General features: G+C 42.5%; 1 protein-coding gene across 1 annotated transcript in view; it reads left to right on the forward strand.

The window, feature by feature from the left end:
- TRPC1 (transient receptor potential cation channel subfamily C member 1) overlaps positions 1-12153 on the forward strand; it is a 361187-nt gene that overhangs the window by 233859 nt on the left and 115175 nt on the right. The gene's annotated exons all lie outside the window — the stretch shown is intronic.

The following is a 12153-nucleotide window of genomic DNA, read 5'->3' on the forward strand; positions in this document are numbered from 1 at the left end:
ACAAAGGGCATTTACGAGTAGTAAAGTTAGACTTTTGTCTAAGTTAAACTTAAGTTTTGGTCTTAAATTTAACTTTTTGGTCTCAGTTAAACTTAAGACAAAAACTTAAGTGTGACTGAGAAAAAAAGTCATAAATTCCCTTTGTGAATACCGAAAGTTGTAAAGTTGGATTTTTGACTCAGTTTACCTTTGTGAATAAAGCCCTGGATTCCTAAGCGCCAGTCCAACCTAGGGCTCGATTAGGATGGCGGTGAATCCACATACTCCGGGCCGGTGGAAGCCACCACCGGCCCGGAGGATGGGATTCTCCACCGCAGTCCCTGTAATCCCCACCCGCCAGATCAGGATGGCGGTAGGATCAGCGGCAGACGGCAGGTCCGTCCGCCGCTGATCCGCAGGGTGTAGCCTGCTATTTGGTGGCGGTGTCTGCAAGACACCGCCAGCCAAATTAGGAAGCATGTGTAAACATGCTTTTCCGCGGCGGTTTTTCCGCCGTGGAAAAGCATGTGGAACTTTGCTTCTGGGGGGCCCTTGCGGGCCCCCAGGGTGAAGGGGTGGTGGGGGTGCACAATTTGCATGCACAAAGCGGCAGGCACCACGCACTGCCTGCCGCTTTGTGCATGCAAATGCAATGCATGCATTTTTAACATTGCGGCGGGTGCTGCTTCAAGCAGCACCCGCCGCAATGTTAAAGATACAGGATGTGACCGCCAGGGTGGCGGCCACATCCTAATTGGCATGGAGGGACCGCCTCTGCCCTTGCGGACGGTCCCTCCACCTCGGGGTGGCGGACGGACGCAGGTCCGTCCGCCATCCTAATGACCCCCCTAGTTAGGACAGGAACCCTAGGACATGATGGGCTGCACTGAGGAACTCATTCAAAAATAGCAATAATTTGGGTTAGTAACGTACGCTCAAGCTCTTTCTAGTTTTGCACACTGACTTTAGCGGTTTCTCAGGGCACCCTATGTTTGTTTGGGGTATAGAACCAGTTCTATATAATTATATATTGGTATTTCTGTAAGTCAAACCAAATACTTCTGATTGTTACAATGTTATCTTTGCACCCATGGACTTAATGATATCGGGGTCCTGTTAACAGTGGAGAAAAATTAAGAGGGATACCAGGTGAAGTCTTGAGAATCATCTGAGTACTGAGGAAATACTGAGCAATTCTAGTAATTCTAAAATGATCTTCCTACTAATTCTTAATTCTTCTTTGAATATTCTCCCAGAGAATTTAATTGTTTTCAATATCGAAAATCTCAGGGGAAAATATGAAGATGACATAATTCTTGATGGGCTGATAGCAGAGTTACCAGCACAATCAGGAATGACTGGCCTCTTAAAATAATGGCCTCTTTTGGTCTATTTATTTGTCTAGGACGTTATCCCTCTGCTTCTGAATGGCGTATGAGAAAAAAGTTATGTTGGGGAATTCAGTACTCTGTGCTTGAAAGACATCAGTGCCTTGCAGCATAGCACAGTCTTTATGCATTTCTTCAACAATGCCCCTTTGGTTCTTTGTTTTATCGGGTAATTCTTTGTCCAGTTCTGCAGTTAACCCATGAAGCTCATTCTGTTGAAATTCCATCCTACAAATGTTGAATGATTTTCTACTTTCTTTGTAGAACATGTTGGATATATCTGCACAGTCGTACCTACTCCACTTTTTGAAATTATTCTTAGAATACCGGGGCAAATTCTTTATTAAAATTGATTTGCTTTTAGGGTGACATATATCAGGGTAAACAAATGTTAAAAAGCAAGGAATTCCGTATTCCATCATGATTCGTTTTATAGACCATGCATATAGATTGTGTGGTATCCTAGTTTAGCATCAAACAGCGATCCTAATAGCAGTGTCTGCCATGACTTTATCCACGTAACACACATGTTATCCCTCTCCCTTTGACCAATTCACATATCACTTTGCTGGTATTGGTGCCTGATGTTCAAAAAATCAAGATCTCCTTAGGTTTTTTTGCGGATGTCGGCAGACTGTATAAGATTCATGGTTTCCTTTTCCAACTGAATGCAATAAGTGGTTTTCTGAAGCGCAATAAGTGTGACCTTGGAGTAGGAAGGTAATGTACCTGAAGTGTAAACAGCAGCGTCAAAAGCAAATTAGTGTTTCAGGGCTTATATTCTATTTTGTGTTATCCCCAATCACTGTATTTTGGGGCTCATTATGATCGCGGACGGACTTGAGTCTGTCCGCGACCATCGAGTTCCCTCCTGTCCAATTGAGATGTGACCGCCACCCTTGCGGTCACATCCTCTATTTTTAACATTGCGGCGGGTGCGGCTTCAAGCTGCACCCACCGCGATGTTAAAAATGCATACATTGCATTTGTATGCAGAAAGCGGCAGGCACCGCGCGGTGCCTGCCGATTACTGCATACAAATGCAGGGGGGAACCATAGGTACCCCCCATGTGCACCCCCTACCTGTAAGCCAACCACGGCAGAAAAGCTGCGGACAGAAACCAGGACCCACCAGCCATCCTAATGTGGCGGTGGGTCTTTGGTGGGTCCGCTGCGGTTTTTCCGCATCGCCCGGCGGTGGCTTCCGCCGACCCGGAGGATGCGGAAAAACCGCAATCCTAATCTGCCCCTATGTTTGGGAAACGTGCCTGTGAACATAGTATGGATGGATCCGGTAATGCACGCTCCAGATATTTGACTGATATCTTGGACCATTTGAATGGGGACATTCCTTTTAGTCTGATAGCTTCCACTGGGTTTATAGCATTAATGAGTACTCATTTTTGTTCTTATAAAGCTTCTGTTCTGTCAAGAGGGATGACTAGCTGAACGATATTAACACAATGTGGCCCAACATACATAATCAAAGTTTCTCTGCTCAAAATGCAATTTTGCTATGTGTCAGTTTTCCCCTATTTAGGTAGCTAGTGGTTCAATGGAGAGTGCAAATAGTAGTGAAGAGAAGAAGCAGCTTTGTCCAATTTTGCCCGATCAGTAGGTTTTGATATACATTTTTAAATTGGACTCCTCATAGTTTTCCATGAACCAGCTTCTGAAGAGTGTGTCAAAGTCTTTTGCTACTTTTCCCAGCTCTGTAAAGCTATGGCTCACCCTTTGAACGCCTTCTTGTCATAGCAATAGTATGCATTAACTCTTTTGCCTTTTTAATTAGGTGCAGCATCTATTGAATCTTGCCACGGAGTTGCTTATAGCTAACAAGCCCTAAAGGATCTGTACCCTTAAGTTGAGCGAAGAGTTTATCAACCCTATTAGCTAGCATTTTAATAAGTGAGCTGGGATCTATGTTTTTGATGCTTTCTCTCCTTATTATTTTAATTTTCGGTTAATTTATCAAGTTTGCGGATCATCCATTTCAGTCACCATCATTCAGTGTGTGGTTTCATTGAATCTGTGAAAAGAATTAAACAAAGAGTTTTGTTGCTCTGTGATGAAATTCTGGAAAGTCTCATAGCAAAGTAGCTTATGTAGACCTCTGCTCTTGTAGCCTTGTTACATTTCAATGTATGATTTCCTGCCTGCCCTCCTCCAGGGGAGCGCAAATGTCAAATTTCATGTCCATCATAAAAAAAAATCCACATGGGAAATTGCCAGTCATATCTATGTTATTGCATTCTGGTCAAAATTGCTTCTTCTGAGCAAATTGCTAGGAGAATAATCCGGAAGAAGGTGTATTTAGTTGTTGAGAATCTGATCACTGATTATTTAAGTTTCTTGTTTCTACCTCTTTTGGAATTTATTGTAAGTGGAAAAAGGGGGAAACTGCAGTTTCACAAGTGGTTACATTAATCTGTATGAACCCCCTTTGTCTCATTTGGGTGGGACTGTTCCTATTGCAGCAACCAAGACTGATTTGCATATGGCTGAGTCTCATCTAAGGGGGCATGGTGGGCACAAAAACAATCAACTGTAATGTGGCCCGCGTAATTACCAGTGACTGAGATTAATTCAAGCATTCTACCCCTCATATTTTTTTTTTACTTCAATGATAGTTACAGCATGCTAATTTTGGAGTGCTGGCTACACTGGGGGCAATGACTTAGCTTACACTTAGTATTGATGCAGTGTACATGTACAACCCCAAATGTGCTCAAACTACTGCAGTCATATTATTATCAAATCATGTTCTTTTCTTAGGCATCCATTTGTTGGAGAACCTGGAGGGAAGGGGGGAGGGGGGAAGTCCAGACACAGATGAGGCACAGACGTGCCTGAGGCACTCCCATGCTGTGTGCAGCTTGGTCTGTCTTTTCAGTACTAATCTGTTTGAGTGTGGCTCCTTGTAATTTTTATTGTAATTGTGAATGCATTTATATAGCACGTATTACCCCTGATGTGGCATTGAAAAGGTTCACACCAAAGCTAATGGTTAGTCCAGTGTTATTGGTACTGTGTTTGGGGAAGATGCTACCATTTTGTCCTCTGACATGCCATAAGAAGAGCATTTTTTTTTCAATTTGATCATAGCCTTTGTAAACTTGTATTTGTTCTGACAGCCAGATGATAATGTTTTCTGGGTTATTAATTTTCTTGATTTATCTTGTTTAGGAAGAGGTTTTCAGCTGCCTCAGGCATCTTTGAGTCATATCTTACTCCAGGACCATCTTGACTTCACACCATAAGTGTTTTTAGGACGAGCATTCGAGACCTCTTGTACATACTTTAGTATATACTTATATGTGTATGTACTTTGTGGGCTCTGGAGATCAGTCCTAGGACTTGTCTACTTCCGCTTAGGGACTTTTTTTTCTGTTCAACTGCCTCTATTCAACTGTCTTGATAGAAAACGACCAGTAGAGGTCAGTAAAATACCAGAATTGCTTTCTGCTGAAGGACTTTCTTTTTTTTCTCTCAACTGCCTCTATTTAACTTTCTTGATAGAAAACCACCAGCAGACGTCAGTAAAATACTAGAATCACTTTAGCATTCTCTAAATTCCAGTCTATAGAAATTGTCTTCCACGAGCACCCATAGACAATAAAAAAAAATTCAAATCTTGTATTGTCAGTGATATGACCACCGAAGGCCCTGATTTTATATTTAAAACAAGCTTTGGACTATAACATTTCCTGCTGAAAGGCAATATTTCTCTCCATGTGTTCCCATACCTGACCTGTCACACAGTTTGGTGCTTACTTTCCCTCCAAGTTAAAGAACAGTAGATGTTTCAGCACCCAGGCTAATGTGCGGCATAGCTAAATACATATAAGGTCCCAAAGGTGAGACCAATTGCATTGCAAATGCTTGTTTAAAGCTGAATTCCATTTGTCATTATCTGCAAAGCAGTACTGTGGGCAATGCTGCCACTTAATTCACTTTCCATTAGATGCAGTCTCTGAAGCCAAGGATAACTATACTTAGGCAGTACTTATGAATGTTGTGGCGAAACAAACATGCACACAAGCACGCGCACACACACACACTTTGAGGATTCATATGTATATGAGTTTTTTTCTCAATCAGTTTTCACCTACAAACCTTCTATATCTGACATACCCACCTTTTCCACTTGCACTGATCCACTCACTGCTGGCCAGAATGAAAGACAAGGTAGTGGGAGGCATTTGGGAAAGCGCACTGTACCCCTTTTCTTCCTGTGTTTAAGACAGACATCCAACAGTATAAAATAATTAGATGAGAAGTGGTGTGAGTACAAGGACCACTATTGGGTAAAATGTATGGTTAAAAAACCTTAAATTCCTTTATATTTCATGTTTGACACAATCCTATTTTATCAGCTAGCATCCAAGTCACATATAATTGTGTACCTTGGGTAGTCGACAAATAGAGAATGTATTTAAAGAAATATGTAAAACTCCATCAACTTTTCTAAAAATAAAGGTGTGTGCCTTAGACCACAGGGTGGATCCCCTGCCTATGTCGCGAAACGACCTTTACATCGCGGTGATTACACCGCAATGCCATTACAACGCGGTTGTTACAATGACCGCTTTGTTAGCATGCAATGCCATTACTACGCAAGTCATTATATCAACTTGCAGTAGATGGCGAGCTAACATTAGGAATAGTGTAGTTTACTATTCCAACACCTTCCCTTCTGTTGTGTAGGCTGGAGTTGGAATAGTAAATAATATATTTCTAATGTCAGCGCGCCATCTACTGCAAGTCGATGTGATGACTTGCGTGGTAACAACACGGTCGTTGTAATAACAGTGTTGTGATGCCACGCGATGTAATGACTCGTGTAGTAATGAGTCATATTCGCCTATGTCCAGGGCCAGACTGGCTACCGGGCAGTTTGGAATGCTGCTGAGCTGGGGGCTGATTTTGTTCATGGAGACCTGTGTGTGCTAAACGAAATCCGTTTTGCTTTAATTATTTCGCAGCACACGCAGGTCTCCATGAACGAAATCAGCCCCCACCGCAGTGAAATCAGCCCCCAGCTCGGCAGGGTTCCAAACTGCCCGGTAGTCATTCCGGCCCTGCCTATGTCTCCCTTTCCAAATGTAGCACCAGGTTAGGCTTACAGTCCGTCCTCGACTCCTAGACTCTTCATCACCCAAGGAAGCTTCAAATGGCAAAAGTTAGAGGCAGATTCTTGGGACTCACTCTGAATGAAATGAACAAATGAGAGCTGAATTAACCACGTTCTTTTCAGAAAACAATAAAAGTGGATCTCTTCAAACTTGCCTACATCTGATTTCTACACAAGATAGTAGAGGTCATGACTGGAAAACACCGGGTGCGGTTTCTCCTCAGTGCTCTGAACCCAACTCACCCCCTGAACAACCAAAGAAGACTTTCTTTCTAGGCTTCGACTGCTCTGAAGTAACAGAAAGGGGACACGTTGTGCTCTACCAAACTCCCAATAAAACAAGTTAAAACATTATTATGGCTTACACCCTTGCTTGAAACGCCCACTACTCCAGTGCAAATAACTAACTTATTTGCAAATGCTGCATGTATGTCTGTCTTACCTGCCATGTTTTAGTTCGTATGAACACATTTGTATTTGCAATTGTTTTTCAGCCAGCCTCAGATAAACTAGGCCTTAACAATTTGTTTTACGATTGTTTCTCCGTTTGCAACCTGTTCTTATTGGGACGGGTCTCCCCCGTTCCCTCCCTCTGACCTCCACCTCACACCACCTCTTGCGTCATTTCCCTCAGCAGATGGCCTGGGAATCTCCTGTGTCTGCTTGAAAGACCCAGCTTAAGTGTTTTTGATCTTTCAGAGCCGAACTCTCGCCCCCTCTCATAATAGTTTGGAATCCACTGTTGTCATAAAACAAACACCCTTTTCTTGAACACTGAAAGCACTTGGTAAAAAAAAGTAGGAAGCCGAGATTTGTTTGATTTACGACGCAGACTAAACACAACTGCCACCCTACGCAATCCCTCTCTACTCAAGTTGGCCGTGCGGGCCTCTTTGATCAGAGCGGCTTCTTTTTTCGAGATTTTTTTAAAAGTAATGCTGCAGGTTTGCTTTTGGTGCATTGATCTGAGATGAAAACAGAAGCACGTTCCTCCGCTGCCTCCCTCCTCGGTTTACTTTCTGTCATTCGGTTCAGATGTCTGGTAGATGTTAAACAGCGTTAGCACAGGGTAAAAGAAAGCTTTCTGTGTTACTTCAATGCACACACAAATAGATGTCAACAAAGAAAACCCAATGGGGCACGCGCAGCCTAGAATGTGCTGTTTGCAGCTGTCTTTTAAAATACTGTGGGCTAAATATGTTGTAGTGTAAAAGATAATGGAACATCACAAACTTGGTCCCCGATTGATGATATTTTCCTGTAATAGTGAATTATGGGGTCTGAAGTCAGTCTTCATCCAAGACATTAAGAGACCTTAAAAAGGTCAATCTGGTTGTAAAGTCCCCACATAAAGAACGGTAAAAGATTTTTTTTAAAACACCTGCTTCTGCAAAACCCATTTGGCCTATTCTTACCCCTACCCAAACTTCTCGGTGTTAGAACCACACGCCTATAAGAGTCCAAACTATCCACTATCCAAATAGTTATGTCTCTGCTGCTTGCTTGAGAGACATTCCCTGGAACGAATGCTAACAGAATAATGAGAAACAAGAATCTAGCTCTCCCTATATCTTAGGGAACTGGTCCTCTGGCCCCCATATTAGGGCAAACGAGACAACTACCCCACCCCTTATGCAAAATCCATAGCCTCATGAACTACCCACCTGCTCCAAAATCTCTAGCCTCAAGCTCTTTTCAACCAAGCAGTCTTATCCATATCCAGTAAATTCCTGTCCATGCAAACTGGAAAAACATTTTAGGGGTCTCCAACCTTTCTTAGAGTGGGAGCTACTTCAGATCACTGAAAATCTTACTGAGCTACTGCACAACAAAATGATTTGAAAACAGTACAGAACTTAAACATCACCACTCGAGTATCCCTAGTTATGCTCCGGTGAGTATACAGCATTGTCACTATAGATGTACCAGAAAATGGTTATCTGTGGGTCCCAAATGACCATTTACTGAAATGAAAAAAAATACCAGCATTTGTAAAGTGCACAGCTACCTTCAGAGAGGTGTCCATCAGGAAGATTAAGCGAGCTATTGCCCAGAGTCACATGGTGCTGGGCTAACCTGCCGCCGGCACTGGGAATCGAACCGTGAACCCAGTGATCTGGAGTCAGGCACCATGGCCGCTGTGCCACACCTCTGGTTTATGAATCACCTCTGTGAGGTGAGTGTGTCCCAGGGGTTTGTGGTCTCACTGTCATGCAGTACATAGGATGCCCCTGCTCTCAATTGTGAGAGCCAGGTCTCTGAACATTTTCACTTTATCGGTAATTGTCTTGAGGTATATTGATTGATGTCCACAAATGAGCAAATTAAAACATTATTTCTAACATATAGCCGCAATCCTTAAATAGGAAAACTTATTACAATCCATTTTAAAAGGTGTGTGTTGGCATCATAGCTCTTTACAAGTAAATATATATCTGTAGTCGCCCCACATCTAATACTTGTCAGTAAGCAATGCTATATAAATTATTAAATGGAGATATTTCTCTACGAAAGCTAATCACACCTCAAGAAATGAGGGAAGATGTGAAAGGAAGAAAGAAAGAAATGAAAGAGAGAAGAATGGGGAAAGGAAGGAAGGGACAGAAATGGAGAGGAAGCAGAAGAAATGACTAAGGAACAAAATGATGACTGAAAATGAAAAAAGGGAGTAGCAAAGAAAGGAAGAAGGGGAGAAGGGAGTTAAAAGAAATGAAGAAAAGAAAAGAAGCCGATAAAAGAAATGAAGAAAGATCAGTAAAAAGATAAAGAAAGAAATATGAAGAAATCAAAAGAAGGAAAGAAGTAGAAAAGGGAAGACTGAAACAGAAAAAAGAGAAATGACCAAAGTGGGAATAAAAGAAAGAAAATAGAATGGAAAGAAAGAAAAAGCAGCAGAAAATGCAAAAAAGAAAGAGAAAGAAGCAGAATGGAAGAAGCATGATCAAAAAAGAAAAAATGAATGATAAGAAGAAAGAAGGAAAGCAAGAAGTAAAAGAAAGAAAGGAACGTTGTGTAAAAAGAAAAAACAGAATGCAGTGCACGAAAGACAAGGAAGCAACAAAGAAAACAATTAAGGGGTCAATTCTGATGTCGTTCGGAAGGGCTCTGAATCAGATTTGAGTTTGCCGAATACGATCCGGAGCTCTTGTTTCCGACCGAATCCGACACACTTCCGAACGACCAAGTACGATGTCTGGAAACCAGTAGGGCTGTCCGAATCAGTTCTGAAAGTCATTCGGGCAGGTTGCGTCTTTTGCGGCCGAATCGTACAGCTCTATGGGCTCGGTTTCCAAACGAGCGAGTACGATGACCGATTCGGACAGCCGTTCCGAATCGGTTTCTCTGGAATGAATCAGCTGTTGGACTCCCCTGATCCGAGTTGTCTGGAAAGCATTCCGGAACCGATTCGGTCTGAATACTTTCCAAATGAGATCGGAATTGGGCCCTAAGAAAAGAAAGTAGAAAAAGAACAAATGAGTAAGAAAAATGGTAAAACGTAAAAAAGTTAAAGTATAAAAAAGAGCAAAAAAAAAAGAAGAAACCACAGAAAGACGAGAAGAAAAAACAATAATAATTAGCAAGAAAGAAAAAAAAGGAGAAAAATGAAAAAGAAGAGAAAGAAGGAAAGGCAGAGGGAGACGTAGAAAAAGAAAGACAGCAACAATGATGGAAAAAGGAGAAAGAGACAAACCAAGAAAGAGGGGACAAACAAATTATGATAAAAGAAAGGTATAGAGCACAACAAAGAATGAAGAATTCGAAAGAGCAAAGGATATGGAGTATAGAAAGAAAAGAGAAAAAGAAAATAAAGAATAATTTCAGAAGAGGCAGCCCTGCTGTAAGTAAGACTTTCCAAGGCCTCACCGAAAAGGATGCAATGTTTAAAAGTGCTGACTTAGCAGAATGGCAACTACATATTTTCAATTAATCTAATAGACAATTATGTGTGAGCAACTCAGAGGCATGCTGCGGGCTACTATTAGATCACAATCAACCATTTGGAGACACCTACCTTAGACAAATACCCACCCTTCAATTCACATCTACACCCACATACTCAGTGTTCTCATGCTTGTTGAAATCATGGGTGTCAATTCACCAAAATGCCAAGGGTAGCAGAAGTTACATCACAAACAGTTTGACATAAGTTACATTACAGGAAGTGATATCGTTACACTCCTGATCCTGACTTTTTCCAGGAAGGCGTTGGATTGTATCACAAAGTAACGCAAAGTTGAGCGATGCCCTACTTTGCAATATTTTGTATCAAGGGGATTTTCCCAAGCACCCAAGGGTTTTGATGCAAATCCCCATCTACAAACATTGGTACACAGGAATTTGCACCAACATCTTATACCTCCACAAGACAGGTGCAACAAGGTGAAATCTTTTCATTTTTTCTCGTTTTTCGAACTTTGCATGTGCACTGTATTGTACAACACACATTCAATGAGAGAAATGCCTTAAACTAGCATAGGGTTTGCATTGGAAGGGACTCCTCCCAGTACAAAACCAATGCTTCAGAGAATACATAAACCTTGTACTCTGGCACAAGGTTATGTGGTTGGCACATTGATGCCAAAGGTGCACCAGCGTACTGGGAGAGAACAAATGTGCCATATCTTATTAGATATGGCATATTTTTTGATGCGCTCTCTGACGCAATACTGTGCAGGAACTTTTGTCTGGCGTTGCCTTGTGTCAAAGAATAGTAAATCTCACACAAATATTTCTCTCCCAGAATACTTCCCGTTAGAGGACAGGCTCCTACTTGACCCTATTTCAGAGAAACCCACCTCTACCATCTATCGCAAGCTCATTAACAACATGCCTGACTCGCTGGTGTCCCTGTGCGCAAGATGGGAGGGTGACATTGGTAGCCTGGAGGATGAGGATTGGCAAGATTCCTTGCAAAGCCCCCGCGAAATTGCGATTCGAATCAGGTTCCACCTAGTGCAACTTAAAATTTTTCACCGGGTGTACTACCCGCATGTCCACCTGTTCTCATGGGGGAAGAGCCTGTCACCGCTATGTGTGAGTGGGATGCCATGGGGAGGGTACCTTCTTCCACATACTGTGGGAATGTCCATACATAGTGCCCTTCTGGACTAGCGTTGCACAAACAATGGCGACAGTGGTGGGGTCACCGATACCGGTGGATCCAAGGTGGGTATTGCTAATGATTAAAGGTGCCACTGATTGGTACAGGTACAACGAGATTTGGCTTGCGATGGCTGCAGGGGTGACTAAACGGAATATAGCCAGTAACTGGGGGTCGCAGGCGCCCCCACAGTGGGACCAGTGGCTAAGGGACCTGGACTGGAAACGATATGTAAATCCAGAGGTTGTATTAAGAAATGGAGGAGGGTGTGGGGGCCTTGGTGCAGGTATCGGGACATGCAAGGTGGGGTGGGACAGGGGGGATTGTTGTTGCTACCGGCCCTTCTAGCTACAGATTCTGTCCTCGAACGTACAATGTAATGAGGTTATTCTGTAAGCCATTGGAACACTGCTGTGTTTTGTATGAGACCTTGAGCAATGGTAATAAAAAGATGTTTAAAAAAAAGAATAGTAAATCTGTCCCTCAATCTCACACAATCTCCCTCACTACCAGTCACTTGACTCTCATTCTCTTCACTCACACACACTTGT

Source organism: Lissotriton vulgaris, chromosome 11 (assembly GCF_964263255.1).
Source record: "Lissotriton vulgaris chromosome 11, aLisVul1.2, whole genome shotgun sequence".
Classification (NCBI taxonomy): Eukaryota; Metazoa; Chordata; class Amphibia; order Caudata; family Salamandridae; genus Lissotriton; species Lissotriton vulgaris.